We start from the raw sequence: 16283 nt of genomic DNA, 5'->3' as shown, positions 1-16283 counted from the left end.
GCCCCGCTCGCTCAATGTACTGCAAGGGTGGTCATCGACGGCATTGTCTATGTTGTTGAATTTCTCGTGTTGTCATCATGTTCGCATGACATTATTCTCGGCTGGGACTTCTTGTCTCACCATCGTGCCATCATCGACTGTGCCCGGGCCGAAGTAGCGCTTTTCCCGCTTGCCGATGCCCCGCTGCCTGACCCCTCTGACCAAACAGCCTCCAAGCTCACTATTGTGTCCGATACGGACATACCACCCGACATGTGTGTGCTTGTGCCCGTCTCTTGCTCTACCGCGCCAGACGCTACAGTACTTTTTACACCATCGCCGATTTTTCTACGTCGCAAGGCCCTACCTCTCCCTTTTGCCGTACTCACCACTGTGTCTGGATTATCCTCAATGCTTGTGTGTAACCCGTCTCACTACCATGTGACGTTATTGCGCGGCGAATCACTCGGTCGTGTTCAGCCCCTTGACCCGCTTCACATTCTCGATGTTTCCGACGACACGGCCTGTTATAAACTCGACGCCCTCACTTCTCCCGTGCCGTGCACATCATCATCATCATTGTCGCCGTCCTCGTCAGACGTTCTTGAATCTGTCGTAGACGCCGATCTGCCGCCTCCATATCGCCAACAAGTCTTCGCGCTTCTTCAGAATTTTCGCTCATCGTTTGACTGTGACCAACCATCTCTGGGGCGTACGGCAACCGTCACTCACAGCGTCCACACTGGTTCCCATCCTCCTTTACGCCAGCGACCATACCGCGTGTCGGCAGCCGAGCGAAAGATCATTAACGAGCAGGTCGACGACATGCTGCACCGTGGCGTCATTCGCCCTTCCCACAGTCCTTGGGCGTCTCCTGTAGTATTAGTACGCAAGAAGGACGGGTCAATACGCTTCTGTGTGGATTACCGTCGACTCAATAAGATCACTCGTAAAGATGTCTATCCGCTGCCTCGGATAGATGACGCCCTCGACTCCTTGCAAGGCGCGGAGTACTTCTCATCTTTGGATCTTCGCTCCGGCTATTGGCAAGTGCCGATGGCAGATGCTGACTGTGAGAAGACAGCTTTCATCACGCCCGATGGCTTGTACGAATTTACCGTAATGCCATTCGGGCTCTGCAACGCGCCAGCTACTTTCGAGCGTATGATGGACACCATCCTTCGCAACTACAAGTGGAAAACATGTCTGTGCTACCTTGATGATATCGTGGTGTTTTCGCCAGATTTCCCGACGCACCTCGTTCGCTTGCATGAGATACTGACCTGCCTCGCCTCTGCTGGCCCCCAACTTAACATCAAAAAGTGCCGTTTTGCTGCTCGCAAGTTAACAATATTGGGTCACGTTGTATCGAAGGACGGCGTGCTTCCTGACCCAGCCAAGCTTCGCGCGGTCGCAGAGTTTCCGACGCCCACTACTCTTAAGGCGCTCCGCAGCTTTATAGGGCTCTGCTCTTACTTTCGGCGTTTTGTGCGCAATTTCGCGACTATCATCGCACCACTGACCAATTTGCTTACCGCTACCAACGGCATCTCCGCGTGGTCAACTTCCTGTGACGAAGCCTTCCAGCAACTACGTCGCCTACTTACTTCGCCACCGATTCTTCGACACTACGATCCCACAGCGCCTACAGAGGTACATACGGACGCCAGCGGTATCGGACTTGGTGCAGTCCTCGCACAACGGAAAGACGGCTATGACGAGTACGTCGTCGCGTATGCGAGCCGCACTTTAAAGAAGGCAGAAGCCAACTACTCAGTAACAGAAAAGGAGTGCTTGGCCATTATTTGGGCGCTCGTCAAATTTCGTCCATACCTATATGGTCGCCCTTTTGACATTGTCACCGACCACCATTCACTTTGCTGGCTGTCCTCGTTGAAGGATCCGTCAGGTCGCCTAGGCCGATGGGCACTCCGCTTACAAGAATATGATATCCGCGTTGTCTACCGATCGGGCAGAAAGCACTCTGACGCCGATGCGCTTTCCCGATCGCCGCTACCTTGTGATGTGGCTTCAGTGTCTCCGCTCTTCGCATCCATGTCAGCCTTCAACGTCGCTGATATGCCGGACGAGCAGCGTAAGGATCCCCTGCTTTCAACTATGCTGAATTTCCTCCACGACCCATCCGCCACACCCTCTTCTCGAACACTTCGTCGCCAAGCCGCTCACTTTACTGTCCGCGACAACGTTCTTTACCGCAGAAATTATTTGCCTGATGGTCACAAATGGCTCCTGGTGATACCACGACACATGCGTTCTGACATATGCGCTTATTTTCATGCTGCTCCTCATAATGGTCACGCCGGTGTTCTGAAAACGTATACTCGGCTAAGGCAGCGTTTCTACTGGCACGGCATGTATCACTTCGTGCGCCAGTACGTACGCGCTTGCACGGCGTGCCAACGGCGTAAAATTCCACAGCGCCCTTCTGGTGAGCTACAGCCGCTGCCCTGCCCGGCTCGGCCCTTCGATCGCGTCGGCATAGACCTATACGGGCCACTTCCCTGCAGTTCCTCGGGTAACCGATGGATAATTGTAGGTGTCGACCACCTGACGCGCTACGCCGAGACTGCCGCACTCCCGGCAGCCTCTGCGCGCGAAGTTGCGTTCTTCATCTTGCGGAACTTCGTTCTTCGACATGGCGCACCACGCGAACTGCTCAGCGACAGGGGACGTGTCTTCTTGTCCGAAGTCGTCCAAGCCCTTCTCGCTGCATGCAGCATCGTTCACCGCAAATCTACAGCCTACCACCCGCAAACGAACGGCTTGACAGAGAGGTTCAACCGCACACTCGGTGACATGTTGACTATGTACGTCGCCTCGGATCACAGTAACTGGGGACACTGTTTTGCCTTTCGTCACGTATGCCTATAATACAGCCACACAAGCTACCACTGGCTTTTCGCCCTTTTTTCTGCTGTATGGATGAGAGCCCTCGTGTACTATGGACACAATGCTCCCATACCGACCCGACGCTTCCGAATGCACGACTGTGTCTGAAGCCGCCAAATACGCCGAGGACTGTAGGCAGCTCGCGCGAACCCTTACGACCGCTGCTCAAGGTCGTCAAAAGCTGCGGTGTGACAGTGGCGCGCTTACACCAGTTTTCCCGACTGGTTCCCTTGTTTGGTTGTGGGTCCCGCCTCACAGCCCTGGCCTTTCGACCAAACTCCTTGCACGCTATGATGGCCCCTACCGCGTCATAGACCGTACCTCCGCTGTCACCTATGTTGTGGAACCTGTGACACCTTCACCCGACCATAGGCATCGCGGGCGTGACACGGTTCCTGTTAACCGACTTAAGCCGTACTATGACCCCCTCATCCTACCTACGCCGTAAGTCGCCAGGATGGCTCCTCTTCTCTCCCGGGGGCCATTGTGGTGAAGACGAAGACGAAGAAGGCGCTCTTGTGTCGGCTGTGCGCGTGATCAGCTTTCGTCTACTGCCAGTGCTACTAGACTGGGCCTAGTGCCTCATAATAAATCATCTTATTACACGGTAATTTTAGGGATCAGAGAAAGTGTGACGAACCTCTCTCGGTAATACTCAGTACACGCGAAACTAACTGCATCACACGGCCGAGCTGCTTTTGGTTAACTTCGTCACAAAACCTGGCGCCGCCAGGGTGCTTGAAATGTAGTCCGAAAAGTAATGAAATCATTACTTTAATGCTGGGGGACAGAGAAAGCGTCACGAACCTCTCCCGGTAACATTCAGTACACGCGAAACTAACCGCATCCCGCGGCCGAGCTGCTTTTGGTTAACTTCGTCACAAAACGTGGCGCCGCGAGGGTGCTTGAAATGTAGTCCAAAAAGTAGTGAAATTATTACGGTAGTGTTGGGGGTCAGAGAAAGCGTCACGAATCTCTCCCGGTAACATTTAGTATACGCGAAACTAACCGCATCACACGGCCGAGCTGCTTTTGGTTAACTTCGTCACAGCACCTGGCGCCGCGAGGGTGCTTGAAATATAGTACGAAAAGTAGTGAAATTATTACGGTAATGTTGGGGGTCAGAGAAAGCGTGACGAACCTCTCTCAGTAAGACTCATTACACGCGAAACTAACTGCATCACGCGGCTGAGCTGCTTTTGGTATACTTCGTCACAAAACCTGGCGCCGCGAGGGTGCTTGAAATATAGTCCGAAAATAGTGAAATTATTACGGTAATGTTGGGGTCAGAGAAAGCGTCATGAACCTCTCCCGGTAACATTCAGTACACGCGAAACTAACTGCATCGCACGCCAAACTGCTTTCGGTTAACTTCGTCACAAAACCTGGCGCCGCGAGGGTGCTTGAAATATAGTCCGTAAATACTGAAATTATTACGGAAATGGGGGGGTCGGAGAAAGCGTCATGAACCTCTCCCGGTAACATTCAGTACACGCGAAACTAACTGCATCACACGGCCGAGCTGCTTTTGGTTAACTTCGTCACAAAAGCTGGCGCCGCGAGGGTGCTTAACATGTAGTCCGAAAAGTTGTGAAATTATTACGGTAATGTTGGGGGTGAGAGAAAGCGTCACGAACCTCTCCCGGTAACATTCAGTACACGTAAAACTAACTGCATACCACCGCCGAGCTGCTTTTGGTTAACTTCGTCACAGAACTGGCCCCGCGAGGGTGCTTGAGATGTAGTCCGAAAAGTAGTGAAATAATTACGGTAATGTTGGGGGTCAGAGAAAGCGTCCCGAACCTCTCCCGGTAACATTCATACACGCGAAACTAACTGCATCACATGGCCGAGCTGCTTTTGCTTAACTTCGTCACCAGACTGGCGCCGCGAGGGTGCTTGAAATGTAGTCCGAAAAGTAGTGAAATTATTACGGCAATGTTGGGGGTCAGAGAAAGCGTCACGAACCTCTTCCGGTAACATTCAGTACACGCAAAACTAATTGCATCACACGGCCAAGCTGCGTTTGGTTAACTTCGTCACAAAACCAGGCGCCGCGAGGGTGCTTGAAATGTAGTCCGAAAAGTAGTGAAATTATTACGGTAATGTTGGGGGTCAGAAAAAGCGTGACGAATCTCTCCCGGTAACATTTAGTACACGCGAAACTAACCGCATCACACGGCCGAGCTGCTTTTGGTTGACTTCGTCACAAAAGCTGGCGCCGCGAGGGTGCTTAAAATGTAGTCCGAAAAGTTGTGAAATTATTACGGTAATGTTGGGGGTGAGAGAAAGCGTCACGAACCTCTCCCGGCAACATTCAGTACACGCAAAACTAACTGGAAACCACCGCCGAGCTGCTTTTGGTTAACTTCGTCCCAAAACCTGGTGCCGCGATGGTGCTTGAAATGTAGTCCGAAAAGTACTGAAATTATTACGGTAATCTTGGGGGTCAGAGAAAGCGTCACGAATCTCTCCCGGTAACATTTAGTACACGCGAAACTAACTGCATCCCACGGCCGAGCTGCTTTTGGTTAACTTCGTCACAAAACCTGGCGCCGCGAGGCTGCTTGAAATGTAGTCCGAAAAGTAGTGAAATTATAACGGTAATGTTGGGGGTCAGAGAAAGCGTCACGAACCTCTCCCGGTAACATTCAGTACACGCAAAACTAATTGCATCACACGGCCGAGGTGCTTTTGGTTAACTTCGTCACAAAACTGGCGCCGCGAGGGTGCTTGAAATGCTATCCAAAAAGTAGTGAAATTATTACGGTAATGTTGGGGGACAGAGAAAGCGTCACTAACCTCTCCCGGTAACATTCAGTACACGCGAAACTAACTGCATCCCACGGCCGAGCTGCTTTTGGTTAACTTCGTCACAAAACCTGGCGCCGCGAGGGTGTTTGAAATGTAGTCCGAAAAGTAGTGAAATTATTAGGGTAATGTTAGGGGTCAGAGAAAGCGTCACGAACCGCTCCCGGTAACATTCAGTACACGCAAAACTAATTGCATCCCACGGCCGAGCTGCTTTTGGTTAACTTCGTCACAAAACCTGGCGCCGCGAGGGTGCTTGAAATGTAGTCCGAAAAGTAGTGAAATTATTACGGTAATGTTGGGGTTCAGAGAAAGCGTCACGAACCTCTCCCGGTAACATTCAGTACACGCAAAACTAATTGCATCGCACGGCCGAGCTGCGTTTGGTTAACTTCGTCACAAAACCAGGCGCCGCGAGGGTGTTTGAAAAGTAGTCCAAGAAGTAGTGAAATTATTACGGTAATGTTGGGGGTCAGAGAAAGCGTCACGAACCTCTCCCGATAACATTTAGTGGACGTGAAACTAACTGCATCACACGGCGGAGCTGCTTTTGGTTAACTTCGTCACAAAAGCTGGCACCGCGAGGGTGCTTAAAATGTAGTCCGAAAAGTTGTGATATAAATACGGTAATGTTGGGGCTGAGAGAAAGCGTCACGAACCTCTCCCGGTAACATTCAGTACACGTAAAACTAACTGCATACCACCGCCGAGCTGCTTTTGGTTACCTTCGTCACAAAACTGGCCCCGCGAGGGTGATTAAAATGTAGTCCGAAAAGTTGTGAAATTATTACGGTAAAGTTGGGGGGCAGAGAAAGCGTCACGAACCTCTCCCGGTAACATTCAGTGCACGCAAAACTAATTGCATCGCACGGCCGAGCTGCGTTTGGTTAACTTCGTCACAAAAGCAGGCGCCGCGAGGGTGCTTGAAAAGTAGTCCAAGAAGTAGTGAAATTATTACGGTAATGTTGGGGGTGAGTGAAAGCGTCACGAACCTCTCCCGGTAACATTCAGTAAACGTAAAACTAACTGCATCCCACGGCCGAGCTGCTTTTGGTTAACTTCGTCACAAAACCTGGCGCCGCGAGGGTGCTTTAAATGTAGTCCGAAAAGTAGTGAAATTATAACGGTAATGTTGGGGGACAGAGAAAGCGTCACGAACCTCTCCCGGTAACATTCAGTACACGTGAAACTAACTGCATCCCACGGCCGAGCTGCTTTTGGGTAACTTCGTCACAAAACCTAGCGCCGCGAGGGTGCTTGAAATGTAGTCTGAAAAGTAGTGAAATTATTACGGTAATGTTGGGGGTGAGAAAGCGTCGCGAACCTCTCCCGGTAACATTCAGTACACGCAAAACTAACTGCAAACCACCGCCGAGCTGCTTTTGGTTAACTTCGTCACAAAACCTGGCGCCGCGAGGGTGCTTGAAATGTAGTCCGAAAAGTAGTGAAATAATTACGGCAATGTTGGGGATCAGAGAAAGCGTCACGAATCTCTCCCGGTAACATTTAGTACACGCGAAACTAACCGCATCACACGGCCTTGCTGCTTTTGGTTAACTTCGTCACAAAAGCTGGCGCCGCGAGGGTGCTTAACATGTAGTCCGAAAAGTTGGGAAATTATTACGGTAATGTTGGGGGTCAGAGAAAGCGTCACGAACATCTCCCGGTAACATTCAGTACACGCTAAACTAATTGCATCCCACGGCCGAGCTGCTTTTGGTTAACTTCGTCACAAAACCTGGCGCCGCGAGGTTGCTTGAAATGTAGTCCGAAAAGTAGTGAAATTATTACGGTAATGTTGGGGGTCAGAGAAAGCGTCATGAACCTCTCCCGGTAACATTCAGTACACGCAAAACTAATTGCATCGCACGGGCGAGCTGCGTTTGGTTAACTTCGTCACAAAACCAGGCGCCGCGAGGGTGCTTGAAAAGTAGTCCAAGAAGTAGTGAAATTATTACGGTAATGTTGGGGGTCAGAGAAAGCGTCACGAACCTCTCCCGATAACATTTAGTGGACGTGAAACTAACTGCATCACACGGCGGAGCTGCTTTTGGTTAACTTCGTCACAAAAGCTGGCGCCGCGAGGGTGCTTAAAATGTAGTCCGAAAAGTTGTGAAATTATTACGGTAATGTTGGGGGTGAGAGAAAGCGTCACGATCCTCTCCCGGTAACATTCAGTACACGTAAAACTAACTGCATACCACCGCCGAGCAGCTTTTGGTTAACTTCGTCACAAAACTGGCCCCGCGAGGGTGCTTAAAATGTAGTCCGAAAAGTTGTTAAATTATTACGGTAATGTTGGGGGTGAGAGAAAGCGTCACGAACCTCTCCCGGTAACATTCAGTACACGTAAAACTAACTGCATCCCACGGCCGAGCTGCTTTTGGTTAACTTCGTCACAAAACCTGGCGCCGCGAGGGTGCCTTAAATGTAGTCCGAAAAGTAGTGAAATTATAACGGTAATGTTGGGGGACAGAGAAAGCGTCACGAACCTCACCCGGTAACATTCAGTACACGTGAAACTAACTGCATCCCACGGCCCAGCTGCTTTTGGTTAACTTCGTCACAAAACCTGGCGCCGCGAGGGTGCTTGAAATGTAGTCCGAAAAGTAGTGAAATTATTACGGCAATGTTGGGGATCAGAGAAAGCATCACGAATCTCTCCCGGTAACATTTAGTACACGCGAAACTAACCGCATCACACGGCCTTGCTGCTTTTGGTTAACTTCGTCACAAAAGCTGGCGCCGCGAGGGTGCTTAACATGTAGTCCGAAAAGTTGGGAAATTATTACGGTAATGTTGGGGGTGAGAGAAAGCGTCACGAACCTCTCCCGGTAACATTCAGTACACGTAAAACTAACTGCATACCACCGCCGAGCTGCTTTTGGTTAACTTCGCCACAAAACCTGGCGCCGCGAGGGTGCTTGAAATGTAGTCCGAAAAGTAGTGAAATTATTACGGTAATGTTGGGGGTCAGAGAAAGCGTTACGAATCTCTCCCGGTAACATTTAGTACACGCGAAACTAACTGCATCCCACGGCCGAGCTGCTTTTGGTTAACTTCGTCACAAAACCTGGCGCCGCGAGGCTGCTTGAAATGTAGTCCGAAAAGTAGTGAAATTATAACGGTAATGTTGGGGGTCAGAGAAAGCGTCACGAACCTGTCCCGGTAACATTCAGTACACGCAAAACTAATTGCATCACACGGCCGAGGTGCTTTTGGTTAACTTCGTCACAAAACTGGCGCCGCGAGGGTGCTTGAAATGCTGTGCGAAAAGTAGTGAAATTATTACGGTAATGTTGGGGGACAGAGAAAGCGTCACGAACCTCTCCCGGTAACATTCAGTACACGCGAAACTAACTGCATCCCACGGCCGAGCTGCTTTTGGTTAACTTCGTCACAAAACCTGGCGCCGCGAGGGTGTTTGAAATGTAGTCCGAAAAGTAGTGAAATTATTAGGGTAATGTTGGGGGTCAGAGAAAGCGTCACGAACCTCTCCCGGTAACATTCAGTACACGCAAAACTAATTTCATCCCACGGCCGAGCTGCTTTTGGTTAACTTCGTCACAAAACCTGGCGCCGCGAGGGTGCTTGAAATGTAGTCCGAAAAGTAGTGAAATTATTACGGTAATGTTGGGGGTCAGAGAAAGCGTCACGAACCTCTCCCGGTAACATTCAGTACACGCAAAACTAATTGCATCGCACGGCCGAGCTGCGTTTGGTTAACTTCGTCACAAAACCAGGCGGGGCGAGGGTGTTTGAAAAGTAGTCCAAGAAGTAGTGAAATTATTACGGTAATGTTGGGGGTCAGAGAAAGCGTCACGAACCTCTCCCGATAACATTTAGTGGACGTGAAACTAACTGCATCACAAGGTGGAGCTGCTTTTGGTTAACTTCGTCACAAAAGCTGGCGCCACGAGGGTGCTTAAAATGTAGTCCGAAAAGTTCTGAAATAATTACGGTAATGTTGGGGGTGAGAGAAAGCGTCACGAACCTCTCCCGGTAACATTCAGTACACGTAAAACTCACTGCATACCACCGCCGAGCTGCTTTTGGTTACCTTCGTCACAAAACTGGCCCCGCGAGGGTGCTTAAATTGTAGTCCGAAAAGTTGTGAAATTATTACGGTAATGTTGGGTGTGAGAGAAAGCGTCACGAACCTCTCCCGGTAACATTCAGTACACGCAAAACTAATTGCATCACACGGCCGAGCTGCTTTTGGGTAACTTCGTCACAAAACTGGCGCCGCGAGGGTGCTTGAAATGCAGTCCGAAAAGTATTGAAATTATTACGGTAATGTTGGGGGACATAGAAAGCGTCACGAACCTCTCCCGGTAACATTCAGTACACGCGAAACTAACTGCATCCCACGGCCGAGCTGCTTTTGGTTAACTTCTTCACAAAACCTGGCGCCGCGAGGGCGCTTGAAATGTAGTCCGAAAAGTAGTGAAATAATTACGGTAATGTTGGGGGTCAGAGAAAGCGTCACGAACCTCTCCCGGTAACATTCAGTACACGCAAAACTAATTGCATCGCATGGCCGAGCTGCGTTTGCTTAACTTCGTCACAAAACCAGGCGAAGCGAGGGTGCTTGAAAAGTAGTCCAAGAAGAAGTGAAATTATTACGGTAATGTTGGGGGTCAGAGAAAGCGTCACGAACCTCTCCCGATAACATTTAGTGGACGTGAAACTAACTGCATCATACGGCGGAGCTGCTTTTGGTTAACTTCGTCACAAAAGCTGGCGCCGCGAGGGTGCTTAAAATGTAGTCCGAAAAGTTGTGAAATTATTACGGTAATGTTGGGGGTGAGAGAAAGCGTCACGAACCTCTCCCGGTAACATTCAGTACACGTAAAACTAACTGCATCCCACGGCCGAGCTGCTTTTGGTTAACTTCGTCACAAAACCTGGCGCCGCGAGGGTGCTTTAAATGTAGTCCGAAAAGTAGTGAAATTATAACGGTAATGTTGGGGGACAGAGAAAGCGTCACGAACCTCTCCCGGTAAATTTCAGTACACGCAAAACTAATTGCATCACACGGCCGAGGTGCTTTTGGTTAACTTCGTCACAAAACTGGTGCCGCGAGGGTGCTTGAAATGCTGTCCGAAAAGTAGTGAAATTATTACGGTAATGTTGGGGGACACCTCTCCCGGTAACATTCAGTACACGCGAAACTAACTGCATCCCACGGCCGAGCTGCTTTTGGTTAACTTCGTCACAAAACCTGGCGCTGCGAGGGTGTTTGAAATGTAGTTGAAAAGTAGTGAAATTATTACGGTAATGTTGGGGGTCAGAGAAAGCGTCACGAACCTCTCCCGGTAACATTCAGTACACGCAAAACTAATTGCATCGCACGGGCGAGCTGCGTTTGGTTAACTTCGTCACAAAACCAGGCGCCGCGAGGGTGCTTGAAAAGTAGTCCAAGAAGTAGTGAAATTATTACGGTAATGTTGGGGGTCAGAGAAAGCGTCACGAACCTCTCCCGATAACATTTAGTGGACGTGAAACTAACTGCATCACACGGCGGAGCTGCTTTTGGTTAACTTCGTCACAAAAGCTGGCACCGCGAGGGTGCTTAAGATGTAGTCCGAAAAGTTGCGAAATAATTACGGTAATGTTGGGGGTGAGAGAAAGCGTCACGAACCTCTCCCGGTAACATTCAGTACACGTAAAACTAACTGCATACCACCGCCGAGCTGCTTTTCGTTAACTTCGTCACAAAACTGGCCCCGCGAGGGTGCTTAAAATGTAGTCCGAAAAGTTGTTAAATTATTACGGTAATGTTGGGGGTGAGAGAAAGCGTCACGAACCTCTCCCGGTAACATTCAGTACACGTAAAACTAACTGCATCCCACGGCCGAGCTGCTTTTGGTTAACTTCGTCACAAAACCTGGCGCCGCGAGGGTGCCTTAAATGTAGTCGAAAAGTAGTGAAATTATAACGGTAATGTTGGGGGACAGAGAAAGCGTCACGAACCTCTCCCGGTAACATTCAGTACACGTGAAACTAACTGCATCCCACGGCCGAGCTGCTTTTGGTTAACTTCGTCACAAAACCTGGCGCCACGAGGATGCTTGAAATGTAGTCTGAAAAGTAGTGAAATTATTACGGTAATGTTGGGGGTGAGAAAGCGTCACGAACCTCTCCCGGTAACATTCAGTACACGCAAAACTAACTGCAAACCACCGCCGAGCTGCTTTTGGTTAACTTCGTCACAAAACCTGGCGCCGCGAGGGTGCTTGAAATGTAGTCCGAAAAGTAGTGAAATTATTACGGCAATGTTGGGGATCAGAGAAAGCATCACGAATCTCTCCCGGTAACATTTAGTACACGCGAAACTAACCGCATCACACGGCCTTGCTGCTTTTGGTTAACTTCGTCACAAAAGCTGGCGCCGCGAGGGTGCTTAACATGTAGTCCGAAAAGTTGGGAAATTATTACGGTAATGTTGGTGGTGAGAGAAAGCGTCACGAACCTCTCCCGGTAACATTCAGTACACGTAAAACTAACTGCATACCACCGCCGAGCTGCTTTTGGTTAACTTCGTCACAAAACCTGGCGCCGCGAGGGTGCTTGAAATGTAGTCCGAAAAGTAGTGAAATTATTACGGTAATGTTGGGGGTCAGAGAAAGCGTCACGAATCTCTCCCGGTAACATTTAGTACACGCGAAACTAACTGCATCCCACGGCCGAGCTGCTTTTGGTTAACTTCGTCACAAAACCTGGCGCCGCGAGGCTGCTTGAAATGTAGTCCGAAAAGTAGTGAAATTATAACGGTAATGTTGGGGGTCAGAGAAAGCGTCACGAACCTCTCCCGGTAACATTCAGTACACGCAAAACTAATTGCATCACACGGCCGAGGTGCTTTTGGTTAACTTCGTCACAAAACTGGCGCCGCGAGGGTGCTTGAAATGCTGTCCGAAAAGTAGTGAAATTATTACGGTAATGTTGGGGGACAGAGAAAGCGTCACGAACCTCTCCCGGTAACATTCAGTACACGCGAAACTAACTGCATCCCACGGCCGAGCTGCTTTTGGTTAACTTCGTCACAAAACCTGGCGCCGCGAGGGTGTTTGAAATGTAGTCCGAAAAGTAGTGAAATTATTAGGGTAATGTTGGGGGTCAGAGAAAGCGCCACGAACCTCTCCCGGTAACATTCAGTACACGCAAAACTAATTTCATCCCACGGCCGAGCTGCTTTTGGTTAACTTCGTCACAAAACCTGGCGCCGCGAGGGTGCTTGAAATGTAGTCCGAAAAGTAGTGAAATTATTACGGTAATGTTGGGGGTCAGAGAAAGCGTCACGAACCTCTCCCGGTAACATTCAGTACACGCAAAACTAATTGCATCGCAGGCCGAGCTGCGTTTGGTTAACTTCGTCACAAAACCAGGCGGGGCGAGGGTGTTTGAAAAGTAGTCCAAGAAGTAGTGAAATTATTACGGTAATGTTGGGGGTCAGAGAAAGCGTCACGAACCTCTCCCGATAACATTTAGTGGACGTGAAACTAACTGCATCACACGGTGGAGCTGCTTTTGGTTAACTTCGTCACAAAAGCTGGCGCCACGAGGGTGCTTAAAATGTAGTCCGAAAAGTTCTGAAATAATTACGGTAATGTTGGGGGTGAGAGAAAGCGTCACGAACCTCTCCCGGTAACATTCAGTACACGTAAAACTAACTGCATACCACCGCCGAGCTGCTTTTGGTTACCTTCGTCACAAAACTGGCCCCGCGAGGGTGCTTAAAATGTAGTCCGAAAAGTTGTGAAATTATTACGGTAATGTTGGGTGTGAGAGAAAGCGTCACGAACCTCTCCCGGTAACATTCAGTACACGCAAAACTAATTGCATCACACGGCCGAGCTGCTTTTGGGTAACTTCGTCACAAAACTGGCGCCGCGATGGTGCTTGAAATGCAGTCCGAAAAGTAGTGAAATTATTACGGTAATGTTGGGGGACAGAGAAAGCGTCACGAACCTCTCCCGGTAACATTCAGTACACGCGAAACTAACTGCATCTCACGGCCGAGCTGCTTTTGGTTAACTTCTTCACAAAACCTGGCGCCGCGAGGGCGCTTGAAATGTAGTCCGAAAAGTAGTGAAATTATTACGGTAATGTTGGGGGTCAGAGAAAGCGTCACGAACCTCTCCCGGTAACATTCAGTACACGCAAAACTAATTGCATCGCACGGCCGAGCTGCGTTTGCTTAACTTCGTCACAAAACCAGGCGAAGCGAGGGTGCTTGAAAAGTAGTCCAAGAAGTAGTGAATTTATTACGGTAATGTTGGGGGTCAGAGAAAGCGTCACGAACCTCTCCCGATAACATTTAGTGGACGTGAAACTAACTGCATCACACGGCGGAGCTGCTTTTGGTTAACTTCGTCACAAAAGCTGGCGCCGCGAGGGTGCTTAAAATGTAGTCCGAAAAGTTGTGAAATTATTACGGTAATGTTGGGGGTGAGAGAAAGCGTCACGAACCTCTCCCGGTAACATTCAGTACACGTAAAACTAACTGCATCCCACGGCCGAGCTGCTTTTGGTTAACATCGTCAAAAAACCTGGCGCCGCGAGGGTGCTTTAAATGTAGTCCGAAAAGTAGTGAAATTATAACGGTAATGTTGGGGGACAGAGAAAGCGTCACGAACCTCTCCCGGTAACATTCAGTACACGTGAAACTAACTGCATCCCACGGCGGAGCTGCTCTTGGTTAACTTCGTCACAAAACCTGGCGCCGCGAGGGTGCTTGAAATGTAGTCTGAAAAGTAGTGAAATTATTACGGTAATGTTGGGGGTGAGAAAGCGTCACGAACCTCTCCCGGTAACATTCAGTACACGCAAAACTAACTGCAAACCACCGCCGAGCTGCTTTTGGTTAACTTCGTCACAAAACCTGGCGCCGCGAGGGTGCTGAAATGTAGTCCGAAAAGTAGTGAAATTATTACGGCAATGTTGGGGATCAGAGAAAGCGTCACGAATCTCTCCCGGTAACATTTAGTACACGCGAAACTAACCGCATCACACGGCCTTGCTGCTTTTGGTTAACTTCGTCACAAAAGCTGGCGCCGCGAGGGTGCTTAACATGTAATCCGAAAAGTTGTGAAATTATTACGGTAATGTTGGGGGTGAGAGAAAGCGTCACGAACCTCTCCCGGTAACACTCAGTACACGTAAAACTAACTGCATACCACCGCCGAGCTGCTTTTGGTTAACTTCGTCACAACACTGGCCCCGCGAGGGTGCTTGAGATGTAGTCTGAAAAGTAGTGAAATTATTACGGTAATGTTGGGGGACAGAGAAAGCGTCACGGACCTCTCCCGGTAACATTTAGTACGCGCGAAACTAACTGTATTCCACGGCCGAGCTGCTTTTGGTTAACTTCGTCACAAAAGCTGGCGCCGCGAGGTTGCTTAAAATGTAGTCCGAAAAGTAGTGAAATTATTACGGTAATGTTGGGGGACAGAGAAAGCGTCACGAACCTCTCCCGGTAACATTCAGTACACGCGAAACTAACTGCATCCCACGGCCGAGCTACTTTTGGTTAACTTCGTCACAAAACCTGGCGCCGCGAGGGTGCTTGAAATGTAGTCCGAAAAGTAGTGAAATTATTACGGTAATGTTGGGGGTCAGAGGAAGCGTCACGAACCTCTCCCGGTAACATTCAGTACACGCAAAACTAACTGCATCCCACCGCCGAGCCGCTTTTGGTTAACTTCGTCACAAAACCTGGCGCCGCGAGGCTGCTTGAAATGTAGTCCGAAAAGTAGTGAAATTATTACGGTAATGTTGGGGGTCAGAGAAAGCGTCACGAATCTCTCCCGGTAACATTTAGTACACGCGAAACTAACCGCATCACACGGCCGAGCTGCTTTTGCTTAACTTCGTCACCAGACTGGCGCCACGAGGGTGCTTGAAATGTAGTCCGAAAAGTAGTGAAACTATTACGGCAATGTTGGGGGTCAGAGAAAGCGTCACGAACCTCCCCCGATAACATTTAGTGGACGTGAAACTAACTGCATACGGCGGAGCTGCTTTTGCTTAACTTCGTCACAAAAGCTGGCGCCGCGAGGGTGCTTAAAATGTAGGCCGAAAAGTTGTGAAATTATTACGGTAATGTTGGGGGTGAGAGAAAGCGTCACGAACCTCTCCCGGTAACATTCAGTACACGTAAAACTAACTGCATACCACCGCCGAGCTGCTTTTGGTTAACTTCGTCACAAAACTGGCCCCGCGAGGGTGCTTAAAATGTAGTCCGAAAAGTGAAATTATACGGTAATGTTGGGGGTGAGAGAAAGCGTCACGAACCTCTCCCGGTAACATTCAGTACACGTAAAACTAACTGCATCCCACGGCCGAGCTGCTTTCGGTTAACTTCGTCACAAAACCTGGCGCTGCGAGGGTGCTTGAAATGTAGTCCGAAAAGAAGTGAAATTATATCGGTAATGTTGGGGGTCAGAGAAGGCGTCACGAACCTCTCCCGGTAACATTGAGTACACGCAAAACTAATTGCATCACACGGCCGAGGCGCTTTTGGTTAACTTCGTCACAAAACTGGCGCCGCGAGGGTGCTTGAAATGCAGTCCGAAAAG

This window comes from Dermacentor variabilis, chromosome 6 (assembly GCF_050947875.1).
Source record: "Dermacentor variabilis isolate Ectoservices chromosome 6, ASM5094787v1, whole genome shotgun sequence".
NCBI lineage: Eukaryota > Metazoa > Arthropoda > Arachnida > Ixodida > Ixodidae > Dermacentor > Dermacentor variabilis.
Note: the sequence above shows the minus strand (reverse complement) of the source record.